General features: G+C 38.1%; 1 protein-coding gene and 1 pseudogene across 6 annotated transcripts in view; one reads left to right on the top strand and one right to left on the bottom strand.

Annotated features, from left to right (window-relative positions):
* The window catches only part of CAMTA1 (calmodulin binding transcription activator 1), an 823,330-nt gene that overhangs the window by 417,624 nt on the left and 393,123 nt on the right, over positions 1–12,583 (top strand). The gene's annotated exons all lie outside the window — the stretch shown is intronic.
* On the bottom strand, positions 5,353–6,546 carry LOC114898171 (annotated as a pseudogene).

Here is a 12,583-nt window from a genome sequence, read left to right as displayed (position 1 = left end):
AGAATCAAGCAGCCACTGCGTGATTTAGATGTGAGCTAGTATTCTTTTTAAAAATTTTCCTTCACATAAAAGCAACAGATTGAATATCCGATGAGTCACAACTGCCCTTCTGAAAACAACAGCATTAGAGGGGCTCACTCAGAACACGTCCTTTCCTTCTTCCAAAGCGGCTCCTTCAGATGCTGGCACGGAATCACCCACCACCACCACCCCCCTTCTTTCTCCCCTTTTCCTCCTGCCCCACCCCTGCATGTGCCGCCAGCTCAGCAGACATTTAACACGTCACATCCAACACCAACGTTTTTAACTACAGCAATTGTTTAAAAAATTGTCCAGAAACAGATTGAACCAGAAAACAGAAAAGATTGTCAGTCATCGGCGGGTGATAAGGGGAAGCGAATTCGAGTCCTGCTGTCGGTTGGCAACATTTCCCAGCTGTCCTGGTGTAAAGTGATTCCAGAACAACTTTATTTGAATAGTCTGTGTTGCACTCAAAGTAAATATTAATTCCATTAGGGCCGTAAACCTTTATTTATCGTGACAGCAAGTCATAAAATTCTCTCACTAGAATATAGCTTCTAAATTGCGTATCATAGATGAGATACAGCGCTCACATTGGAGGCTAGCAGCGATTACCCACCTTCCTTTATGCAAGTTGGTATTAAAGGTTGCTTTCTAAGTATGAGGCACAGTCTGAGCTTATGAAGAAAATCTTCTGTGGCTATTTTCCAGGCGCCCGGAAATACAAGGAGAGGGTGACTGAGAAGTCACAGCAGCAGAGGCCAGGCACAAGGATCAAAGGGCACAGAATCCCTGGCAGTAATTCACTGAAGTGTTCTTTGCATATTATGGGTCTGACTTTTTTAATTACATAAATTGCTCATTAGAAGTGCCTTGTGATTGCCTTACTCTGTGGTATTGTGAGAACTGTAGGTTTTAATTATTCCTTTTTGATTTATAGTGTGGTTTGACTTGTTTAGGGTAATGGTTTGAAAACATGGATCTGCTTTAATTGTTGTACTAAGTGAAAATAGATGACTCTGTTTATCAAATCCCTTGACTTTGTGTTTGGGGAGTACGAGGGGTCTTATGGTTTCTCAGCCCTTGTTGGTGACCGTAGGGGTGTTGCCAGGTGGGGCCTGGGGAGAATCCCTCTCAGCCTCTGGACAGGCAGTGCTTTGGGCTCTGCCTGACCCTGGGGTGGCCTGAGCAGAGCTTGGCAGTGCTTAACCTCTGGATAGATTTAATGACACCTGCGCGGAAGTCCCCTCACCTCTTCCCCACAGTGTGGATAGGACAGGAAAAGCCAAAGCTCTTTATTATCTGTGGAGGGCAGGGCAGGGACGATGGATGCTGGGGGGCAGGAGGGATGCTCCTGGGATCTCTGCTGCAAAGCCGTCATTCCCCTTGGCCCCCGCCCAGCCAGCTGTCACCTCCTGCAGCATCAGGCCTCCGCCTTCCCAGCCCTACCCGGAGCTGAGCTGTTCTGAGCTCTGTAATGGGGCCGGGCTGCAGGCTTTCCCGGCCCCTGGGCCTGGCGCCATGTCATCCAATGCCTAGAATTGATGAGCTGTGAGACCAGACCATGGCTTCGGGGATAAACTTCCAGGACCTGCTCTGGCTCATCTGTAGCCACTGATGAATAAAAACTCAATTAGGACGCTGGTCCTTGAAAGGCAGCCATTTTAGGACTCACTTTTGGAAAGGCAGAGGATTTCTTTTTCCAAGATAAAATTATACATTTGTCAATACAGCAGTAGCATCGACCGCTTTCTCTTGGGGGTCTCTCGTCTTAACTATTCTCCATCAGAAAGCTTTGCTCTTTGAAGCTGGGCTGGCAGTGGGCTCCCATGCATCTGGCTCATCGAGAGATGCCTCTGACCCTTCTGCATCTGCTCTCACGTGTCCTTTTTGGAGCAGCTCGCCTCTCACTGACAGTAGAGGGACAGCCTTTGTGAGTCTAGGAGCGTTTTGTCACAAAACCCCTGGCTCATGTCTCCCCCTTTTCATCACCTGTTTTATGAATGTGGCACTCTGTTCCAGGCCAGATTTCCGTGACGTGAAAAATACACTAAATATGGGCTGCCACGGTAACCGTCATTAACCAACCACTAGTTTTGCCTTTATAAATTTTTACGCACTGCTAAATTATAAATACGCCATGCCGAAAGTAATGAAATATGCACCTCTGATATCTGCACTTATAAGATTTGTAGTTGTGCAAAAGCACATGCTATAAATTGGAAGGAGTTGGGGTACTTCATCTGTTTCCTAGTTAGAGCCCAGGTTGGACTTCTCCCCTGGGAGTCCCTCATGAGGGTCTTTCCTCTCAACAGGAGCCCTGCAGGTAGCACCTCTCGGGTGCTGGGCTGCCCTGGTTGGGACCTTTTTCTTTGTTTGTCGTTCACATGGGTTCAATAAACAAAGGTTCAATAACATATGCTGTGTTTCTGAACTGTGCTAGGCTGGAAATCCACAGTTGAATGAGTCTGAAAATTTGCATCATCTGAGGAGGTGGACAAATTAACAAGTAATGGCAGTGCAGGGGTTGAGGCCCAGGGAGAAGGGTACCCAGGTGCTGGAGGTGACTAGGGTGACTTTGAACAAACTCTGTCTCATTTTCCTCGTCTGTGAGTGGGGTGTATCCTTGTCCCCCCCCTCTTGGTGCTGTTGGGGCCATTCTATGAGTTCCTGCACATAAAAGCACTTATTTAGAGCAGTTCCTGGCACAAATTAAACATGAGGTAAATGTTAACTATTATAACCACACTCATTATTACTTGATTTCTTGCTGTCTTATGCCCAAAATTAATAGCTGAGATCATGGCAAGAGCACTTTCTTTCTTGGTTAAAGAGCATGGCCTGGGGCTTCCCTGGTGGTGCAGTGGTTGAGAGTCCGCCTGCCGATGCGGGGGACGCGGATTCGTGCCCCGGTCCGGGAAGATCCCACATGCCGCGGAGTGGCTGGGCCCGTGAGCCATGGCCGCTGGGCCTACGCGTCCGGAGCCTGTGCTCCGCAACGGGAGAGGCCACAACAGTGAGAGGCCCGCGTACTACCAAAAAAAAAAAAAAAAAGAAAAAAGAGCATGGCCTTCATTACTGCAAGGTGTGAGTGAAAGAGACATTGTATTTTCTCCAACGTGAAAATATTTTCATTGCCATTGTTTTTTTTTTTTAATGCAGCTTGGAAATTTAAAGAAACATTTAAAATAATTATAAAGAGAAACAACTTATTTTGCATGTTTCATCTTATACAATTTTCTGTTGAAGAAGTCACCTTATTTTTTTCATTGTCTTTGTTTGGATCTCAAAAATAATTTATTATAAAAATGCAACCAGTATAAAAACGTATAGATAGTAGAAGTCCCCCGTAAATCCAGTGAACACACACACATTTTCTCACACACTCTAAAAAGGTATCATTTTTAACCAGCAATATACTGTGAACTTTAAATCAACCGGATAAATATATTTTAACAGCTGTACAGTAGTTCCTTGCAGGGACTTAACCTACAACATAACCTAGTTATGTTGTTTCCAGATTTTTTTCTATCCATACTTCAATGATTATCCTTGAACAGGTTTTATGTACTTAGGATAAATTTCTAGAAGTGGTATTATAGGTTAGAGGACTTTCATATTTTTAAGATTATTATTTTTTTTTTTTTCTTTCGCGGTACGCGGGCCTCTCACTGCTGTGGCCTCTCCCGTTGCGGAGCACAGGTTCCGGACGCGCAGGCTCAGCGGCCATGGCTCACGGGCCCAGCCGCTCCGCGGCATGTGGGATCTTCCCGGACTGGGGCACGAACCCGTGTCCCCTGCATCGGCAGGTGGACTCTCAACCACTGCGCCACCAGGGAAGCCCCGTTATGTATTTTTTTATTAAAGACTTTTTTTTTTTTTGGATGTGGACCATTTTTAAAGTCTTTATTGAATTTGTTACAACATTGCTTCTGTTTTATGTCTTGGCTTCTTGGCCGTGAGGCATGTGGGAATCTCAGCTCCCCGACTAGGGATCAAACATGCACCACCACCACCACCACCCCGCCCCGCATTGGAAGGCAAAGTCTCAACCACTGGACCACCAGGGAGGTCCCATATTGTTATATATTTTTAAACTATAAATTATGCAAACTTTGAAGGAATAATACAGGGTAAAGAATTGAGAAGGTAGAAAAGCTATACAGGAAAAAGTAAGTCTCCCTTCCCCACTTCCCACCCTGCCTCACCCAATCAGCTCCCCAGAGGCCAACATGTTACAATTTCTCATCCATCCTTCCAGTGATGGACACTTTTTCCTTTCTTTTCTCTTGCGCAAATGTAGCATACTTTATACACATATTGCATCTTGCTTTTTCAATGTAACACTATAACTTGTATTAGATTGGTTTCCATTAGTACGTAAAGAGCTGCCTCATTCTTAGTAAGTAGTATTATTGAGCAGCTACTGTGTGCCTAGCATCGTTCTAGGTGCCAAAGACAGAGTAGCCCTTTCTGATACACATTCTGGAGAGGAGAGATGGACAGTAAATGATGAAAAAATGTATATAGTATGTCGGATGGTGGTGTGCATCATTAAGAAAAATAAAGCAGAAAAAAAAGGCATAGGAAGTGGGTGCAATTTTAAATTGGGAGATTAGGAAAGACCCACTGAGAGTGTGATCCACGAGCAAAGACCTGATGGAGCAAGGGTCCCTGTGGAACTCCAGGGGAGAAGCTTTCCTTTACGACAGCAAGGAAAAGACTTGAGTTGGGAGCTGGTAGTCAACAGAATGAACGTACCACACTTGATTTAATCAACACTCTGCCGATAGATAAATGCTGAATTAAATTACATTCCAAGCAACATCATATGAAGGTGTCTGTTTCCTCACATTCTTACCTAAACATTATACTATTGTACTGTTTTATTCATGTGGTTCTGGCATATACAAGGAGTTATCCCATAGTTTTACTTTGCATTTATCTTATGAAGAAAGTTGAATGTATTTTCTTTTTCTATGAACTATGTATTCACATATTTATAAAATTTTGTATTAGATTGTTGGTCTTTTTCTTATTGGTTAGGAGAAGCTCTTTATATATTACAGAAATTAGCCCTTTTTTCTGTAATATGTATCTTAAATAATTTCTAAGTTTTTATTTGATTAAAAACCTTTGTATTCTACCTGTTCAAAAAACATTTTTTGAGCTTTTATATTCGAGTTTATTCTTCATTTAACTTTTAAAACACTACTATAGTTGAATATTAAAACAAACAGTAGCAAGTAGTGAGCATATTATGATTATAGTCCTTCACTCAATCACTACTGCAAATAAAATGCCAGCAGTGAGTGTTATTCACTGGCCCCATTAGGAGGTCTGACACTGGACACCACCCCGGAGATGATGTTCATCATTCTCGTATGCTTCTCCATTGCAATGGCACCGTCTTTCCTGATTCGGATCAAAGTCCACTTGTTCTACCTGCTCCCTTTCGTCAGTCTCTTCTACTTCCTTCCTCTCAGGTAGGAGTTTTTCCAGCAAAGAGAGTTTATCACGGGAGAGAAAGCCATTCTCAGGAAAGTTTACCTTAAATTCAATGATTAGGCGACCTTATTCATATGGTCTACGATAAATTGGCATGACTTCATTTAGCACACACTTGATACCTCCATGCTTGACAATCTGACCTGGATGAGAAGTGATGACTGTGGTTTGGTTGTCAAGAGTAGATATTGGCTTTTGGAAGCCACACAATGCCTCAACCAGCTGTATGTCCATACACATGAAAAGGTCTTCTCCTTGTTGAGTAAAAACAGAATGGTCCTTCTGATCTAAAACGATGATAGTATCTCCTGGCTCCAGTCCTGGTTCTTGGTGTCCTTCACCATGGAATGTTATCTTCTGGCCATCTTTCAAGCCTATGTCAACATGAACTTCTAGAATTTTCTTCTCTTGAACTATCTTCCTTCAGTTGCAGCTTTTACATCTATCTCTAGGACTGATCTGCTCTCCATGGCCCTGGCACTCCATGCAGACAGACTGAATCTGCTGAACCATTTCAGGTCCTATTTGATGAATTATTATTTGCATTCCAGTACCTCGGCAATTGGGACAGCACTCTACTGCTCCTTACTTACCACCTCGGTCTTCACATTTGTCACGAGTCACATTCTTTTGCAGAGCTAGTTTTCTTGTTGCACCATTCTATAAATCTTCTAAGGTTACTGTGAGTTGAGGCACAACATTTTTACCTCTCCTTTCTCTCTGTATCCTGCCTCCTCCTCCAAAAAACATATCAAAGATGTCCATGGGGGAGCCAAAACCGACACCTGCTTCACCCTCTTTAATTGCCTGCTCTCCTCCTTTGTCATATAAGTCCCTTTTCTTTGCATCAGAGAGCACTTCCTAAGCTTGAGAAATCTGTTTAAACTTCTCTCCTTCATTTGGATTCTGATCAGGGTGGTACTTCAAGGCCAGTTTCCTGTAAACCTTTTTCAGTTCTTCTTGGGTGGCATTGGATTTGACCCCCAAAACATCATAATAAGTGATTTCTTTCACCATTTCCTACAGTTGGTGAGCAGGCCACCGATGCTGGTGTGGGGGAGTGGGAAGGAGCAGGTTGCCGTGCGCAGCTCGGTGTTCTGGAGTGTTCTGGAAAGTTCCCCCCCCCCAAACATTTAAATAGTCCAATTTATTAGTCTTTTCTTTTATGGCTTCCAAAGTGTGTGACATAGTGAAAAAAGCTTTTTTTTTTTTTACTCTAAAATTACAAAAAAACTTATTCTAGTACTTTAATTGTTTCATTTTGTTCTTACTTTAAATCTTTCATTGATTTGGAATTTATTAAGGTAGAAGGAATAGAGTCAGTATACAGTTCTTTCTTCCCCACAGAGATACTCAAGTGTCCCCAAACTATTTATTGAATTAATCCACTTTTTAACCTGTTGATGGGCACGTCCCCTCTCTGCCATATACTAAATTCCCAGTTGTATTTGGATCTATTTTGGGATGGTCTATACTTTTTCAGTGATTTGTCTGTTTACTCATACTGTTACACTCCAAATTATGACACATTTTCATTTTCATAGAGCAAATCCACCTTTATTACTTATCTTTTTCAGAATGTCCTTGGCAGCTCTTACTTATTTATTTTTCTAATGAACTTTAGAATGATTGTCCAGACCTAAAAGCAAGCCCTGGTTGGTATTTTTGTTGTAGTTACACCTTTACCCCACCCTGAAACCCCGACAACCACTGATCTGTGCTCCGTTGCCATAGTTTTGTCTTTTTCACAATGTCTTACAAATGGAATTATACAGTATGGAAGCTTTGAGACTGGCTTCTTTCATTCTGCGTAATGTCTTATGATTCATCCAAGTCGTTCTGCTCAGTAGGATTCCACTGTGTGGATGAACCACTGTTGTTTTTACCCATTCACTGAATAAACTCATGTTTGTTGATTATGATCAGAGTTGCTACAAACTTTTGTGCATACGTATTTGTGTGAGCATAAGTTTTTATTTCTCTAGGGTAAATACCCAGGAGTGAGATTGTTGTGTCATATGGTAGATGTTTGATTAACCTTATAAGAAACAGATAAACCATTCTTATTGTTTGGGGTTTTATTTTTAAATTTTTATTTATTTTTTAGTTATTCTACTAGATGTGTGTTGGTCTTTCATTGTAGTTTTAATTTGTGTTTCTCTACTGGCTAATGATGTTAACAGCTTTTCATGTGCTTATTTGCCATTTCTATATCCTCTTTAGCAATGCTTCAGTTCAATTTTTTTGCCCATTTTTAATTGCGTTTTTTGAGTCATAAATGCGATTTGACAATTTTTGTTTTACCAGTTTGTACCTTGACGTTTCATTATCCTAAGAGTGCCTTTCACAGAGCAAAAGTTTTGAAATTTCAGTGAAGTCCAGTTTATCATTTTTAAACTGCATCTTACTTTTGGTGTTTTGTTTAGGAAATCTTTGCCTAGCTCCAGGTCACAATTATTTCCCCACTGTGTTCCTTTCTAAAAATTGTATGATTTTATGTATTTAACTTAGATTATGATCCGTTTTGAGTTAATTTTTATATAAAGGTTTAGGTCAAGTGTCCTATTTTTTTTTTTTGCATATGGATAGCCAATTGTTACAACACCACTTGTTGAAAACTGTCCTTTCTCCATTGAAGTGCCTTTGCACCTTTATCAAAATCAATGAGGGTTTCTTTCTGGACTTTATATTCTGTCCATTGATCCATATGTCTATTGTTTCATCAATACCACACTGTCTTGATTACTGTAGGTTTATAATGTCTTTAAAGCATGTAGTTTAATTCCTCTAATGTGATTTTTCTTTTTCCAGATTGTTTTGTCTATTCTAGTTCTTCGCTTTTGATATAAATTTATGAATCAGCTTGTCTATAGCTACAAAAATTCCTGCTGGATTTTGATTGATACTGCATTAAATTTATACATCCCTTTGCAGAGAATTTAAATCTTTCCTATGTTGAGTCTTCTCATCCATGACTGTGATGTGTATCTCCATTTATTTAGGTCTGCTTTGATTTCTTTCACCAGTATTTTGTAGTTTGCAGCATACAGATCCTGTAAAAATTTGTTAGATTTTTACCTAAGTATTGAGTTGGCCAAAAAGTTCATTTGGGTTTTTCCTTAACATCTTAAGGAAAAACCAGAATAAACTTTTTGGCTAATGCAATATTTCAAAGTTTTGGAACTACTGTAAATTGTATTCAAAAATTTTTTTGGTTTCCAGTTGTTCATTGCTAGTGTATAGGAATACAATTGATTTTTACGTATTGACCTTGTACCTGTGACCAGGCTAAGCCCATGTGAGGTTTAAGAGTGTTAATTTTGGGGATATATTTCTTGGGATTTTTTATGTAGACAATCATGGTGTGTGAAAATAGTGACAGTTTTACTCCTTCCTTTCCAATTTATATGACTTTTATTTCTTTTTCTTGCTTTATTGCAAGGGCTAAAAAGCTTCCATATAATGCTATAGGTGTGAGAGTCCTTGTGTAGTTCCCAGTCTTAGAGGGAAAGCTTTCAGGTTTTCACCATTAAGTATGATGTTAATTGTAGGTTTTTATAAATGCCCTTCATCAGGAAGAGGAAGTTCCCTTCTATTCCTATTTTGCTGAGACTTTTTTTTCATGAATGAATGTTGAATTTTTTCAAATGCTATTTCTGCATCAATTGATATTATCATGTGGTTTTTCTTTTTTAAATTGTTAATATGGTAGATTACATTGATTTATGGATATTGAACCAGCTTTACATTCCGAGGGTAAAATTCATTTGTTTATGGTATATTATCCATTTTATATGTTGCTGAATTTGACTTGCTAATATTCTATTGAGGATTTTTGCATCTATGTCCCTGAGGGATATTGATTCGTAGTTTTCTTTGTGGTACTATCTCTGCCTGGTTTTGGTATCAAGGTGATGCTAGTCTCATAAAATAAGTTGAAGAGTGGTATCTCCTCTTCTCTTTTCAGGAAGAGATTGTGTAGAATCAATATCATTTCATCTTTAAATGTTTGGTAGAATTTGCCAGCAAAACCATCTAGGTCTAGAGAATTCTTTTTCAGAAGGTTTTAAACTACCAATTCAATTTATTTAGTAGTTAGAGAACAATTCAGGTTATCTATTTCTTCTTTTATTCCTGATATAGGTAATTTTTGTCTTCTTTGTCAAGTTTGCAAGAGGTTTATTATTTTTATTATCTTCAAAACAACCAGCTTTTGGTTTCAATGATTTTCTCTGTTGTTTTTCTGTTTTCAGTTTCATTTGCAAGTCATGTTTACATTTATTATCTCCCTCGTTTGGCCTACTTTGGTTTAATTTGCTCTGACTTTTCTAGTTTCTTAAGATAGAGGCTTGTATTATTGATTTGAGAACTTTTTTCTACTCTAAGCATTTATTTAATACTATGAATTTCTCTTTAAGTATTGCTTTAGCTTCATCCTACAGATTTTGATATGCTGTATTTTAAACATTTATTTAATTGAAAACATTTTCCAATTCCTACTGAGACTTTCTCTGGATTCACCTATGGATCCACCTGTGGATTATTTAGAACAGTTTTCTTTTTAACTTCCAAGTATTGAAGATGTTTCTGTTATGGTCCGGTTATTGATTTCTGGTTTAAATCCATTGCCATCAGGGAACACGCTTTGTTTTATTTCAATTCTTTTACATTTTAAGGTTTGTCTTATGACCCAACATATCATCTTTTTTGGTGAATATTCCATGTACACTTAAAAAGAATGTATATTCTGTTGTTGTTGGGTGGAATGTTCTCTAAATATCAATTAGATTCTGTTGGCTGATGTTATTCAGTTTTTATTAGTGTCCTTGTTGATTTTCTGTCTACTCATTCTATTTATTAGTTAGAGAATAGTATTGAAGTCTCCATTTGCAGTTGTTGATTGGTCTATTTTCCCCTTCAGTTCTTTCGGGTTTTGCTTCATATATTTTGAAGCTCTCTTGTTAGGTGCATACACATTTGGGGTTATGTCTTCTTGGTGAATTGATCTTTTATCATTATGTAATGTTTCTCTTTATCCCTGATAATTTTCTTTGCTCTGAATCTACTTTTTCTGATAGTAATATAGTCACTGAAACTTTATTTTCCCTAGTGTTTACATAGTATATCTTCTTCCATCCTTTAAATTTTAATCTGCCCATACTGTTATAACTGAGGTGAGTTTTTGTAAACAGTATATAGGTGGGTCATATTTTTTATTATCTGTTCTGAAAATCTCTTGTCTTTTAATTTGTGCATTTAAACAGTTTATATTTAATATACTTATTGGTGTGCTTTATTATTTGTTTTTTGTTTATTTCTTATGTTTTTGTCCTTTTGTTTTCCCTTTCCTGCCTTCTTTTGTGTTATTTGAGATTTTTTCATGTTCTATTTTATCTATTGTGTTTTTTGACTATACTTTTTGTACAGTTTTTTTAGTGGTTGCTCTATGGATTACAGTATAATTCTTAGAATCAATCTACTTATAATCAATATTTTACCATTTCAGGTAGACTATAGAAATCCTGCCACCTTATAGGTCCTTTTTCTCCTCGATTTATATTTTGTTTTATGTTAAATATATTACAGCTATATACATTGAAAACCCCTCTAGAGAGTGTTACGATTTTTGCTTTCAACCATCAAAAGATTTTTAAAGAACTCGAGAAGAAAATAGTCTTTTATATTTACCCAGATGTTTACCATTTCTGTTGCTCTTCCTTCAATACTGTTGTTGCAATTTTCCTTCTGTTATGTAATTTCCCTTCTATCTGAAGAACTTCTTTTAGCAGTTTTTTAAAGCAGGTCTGCTGGCAACTAATTGTCTTAGTTTTTCTTCATCCGATATTGGATTTATTTCTCCTTCATTCCTGAAGGGTATTTTTTTTGCTATATATAGAATCTTGGGTTGAGTTTTTTCTTTCACTGCCTAAAAAATGTTAGTTCACTTCTTTTTGGCCTCCATGATTGCTGACAAGAAATCTGGAGTCATTCAAATTTCTGTTTCCCATAACAGGGGTCAGCAGCATTTTTCTGTGTAGGGCCAGATATTAAATATTTTTGGCTTTGCAGGCCATATGGCTTTGTCACAGCTACTTAACTCTGCCATTGTGACACTAAAGCAGTTATACACAATACATAAAGGGATAGTTATAGTTATGTTTCAATAAAACTTTATTTACCAAAACAGACAGTAAGATTTGGTGCATGGGCCATAGTTTGCTGACCCCTGCCTATAAGTAATGTGTCACTTTTTCTTTGGCCACTTTCAAGATTTTTTTTCTTTGTCTTTAGTTTCCAGCAGTTTGATTATGATGTGTCTTATTATAGATTTCTTGGATTTATCCTGTTTGTAGTTCATTCAACTTCTCAAATCTGTGAGTTTATATCTTTTGCCAAATCTGGGAAGTTTTCAACCATTATTTACTGATATATATATATATATATATATATATATATATATACACACACACACACACACACACACACAGACACCACAGTCTTTCTCATCTCCTTCCAAAACTCTAACACAAAAGGTAAACCAATAGTCCTACAGTTCCCTGAGGTTCTGTTTTTTTTTTTTTCAATCTTTTTCCTCTCTGTCATTCAGATGAGATAATTCCAATTGTTCTGTCTTTAAGGTCACTTAACTCTTTTTTTTCTGAGATGTCCATTTTGCTATTTAACCACCCAATGAGTTTTCTATTTGGGTTTATGTTACTTTTCAGTTCTAAAATTCCCATTTATTTCTTCTTTATATTCTCTACTTATTTTCTGGTACTTTCTGTGCTTCTGTTTATTTTAAGAGTGTTTACTCTTACTTCTTGGAATAATTTTATAAACTGTCTTTGTCAGGTAACTTCATCATCTACGTATCTTTTCCCATGAAAGTTGAGATTTTTCTAGTTCTTATTATACCAGTCAATTTGGGGTTATATTCTGTACATTTCAACTATTATGGTATGAGTCTCCGGGTCTTGTTTATATCCCAAGGGAAATGTTGGATACTTTTGCTTTAGCAGACAATCAACATAGTTGGGTTCAAGATATAAGTTCC

Source organism: Monodon monoceros, unplaced genomic scaffold (genome assembly GCF_005190385.1).
Source record: "Monodon monoceros isolate NGI ecotype Baffin Bay Population unplaced genomic scaffold, NGI_Narwhal_1 Super_Scaffold_18, whole genome shotgun sequence".
In the NCBI taxonomy this organism is placed as follows: domain Eukaryota; kingdom Metazoa; phylum Chordata; class Mammalia; order Artiodactyla; family Monodontidae; genus Monodon; species Monodon monoceros.
This window is presented reverse-complemented; position numbering and strand designations above follow the sequence as displayed.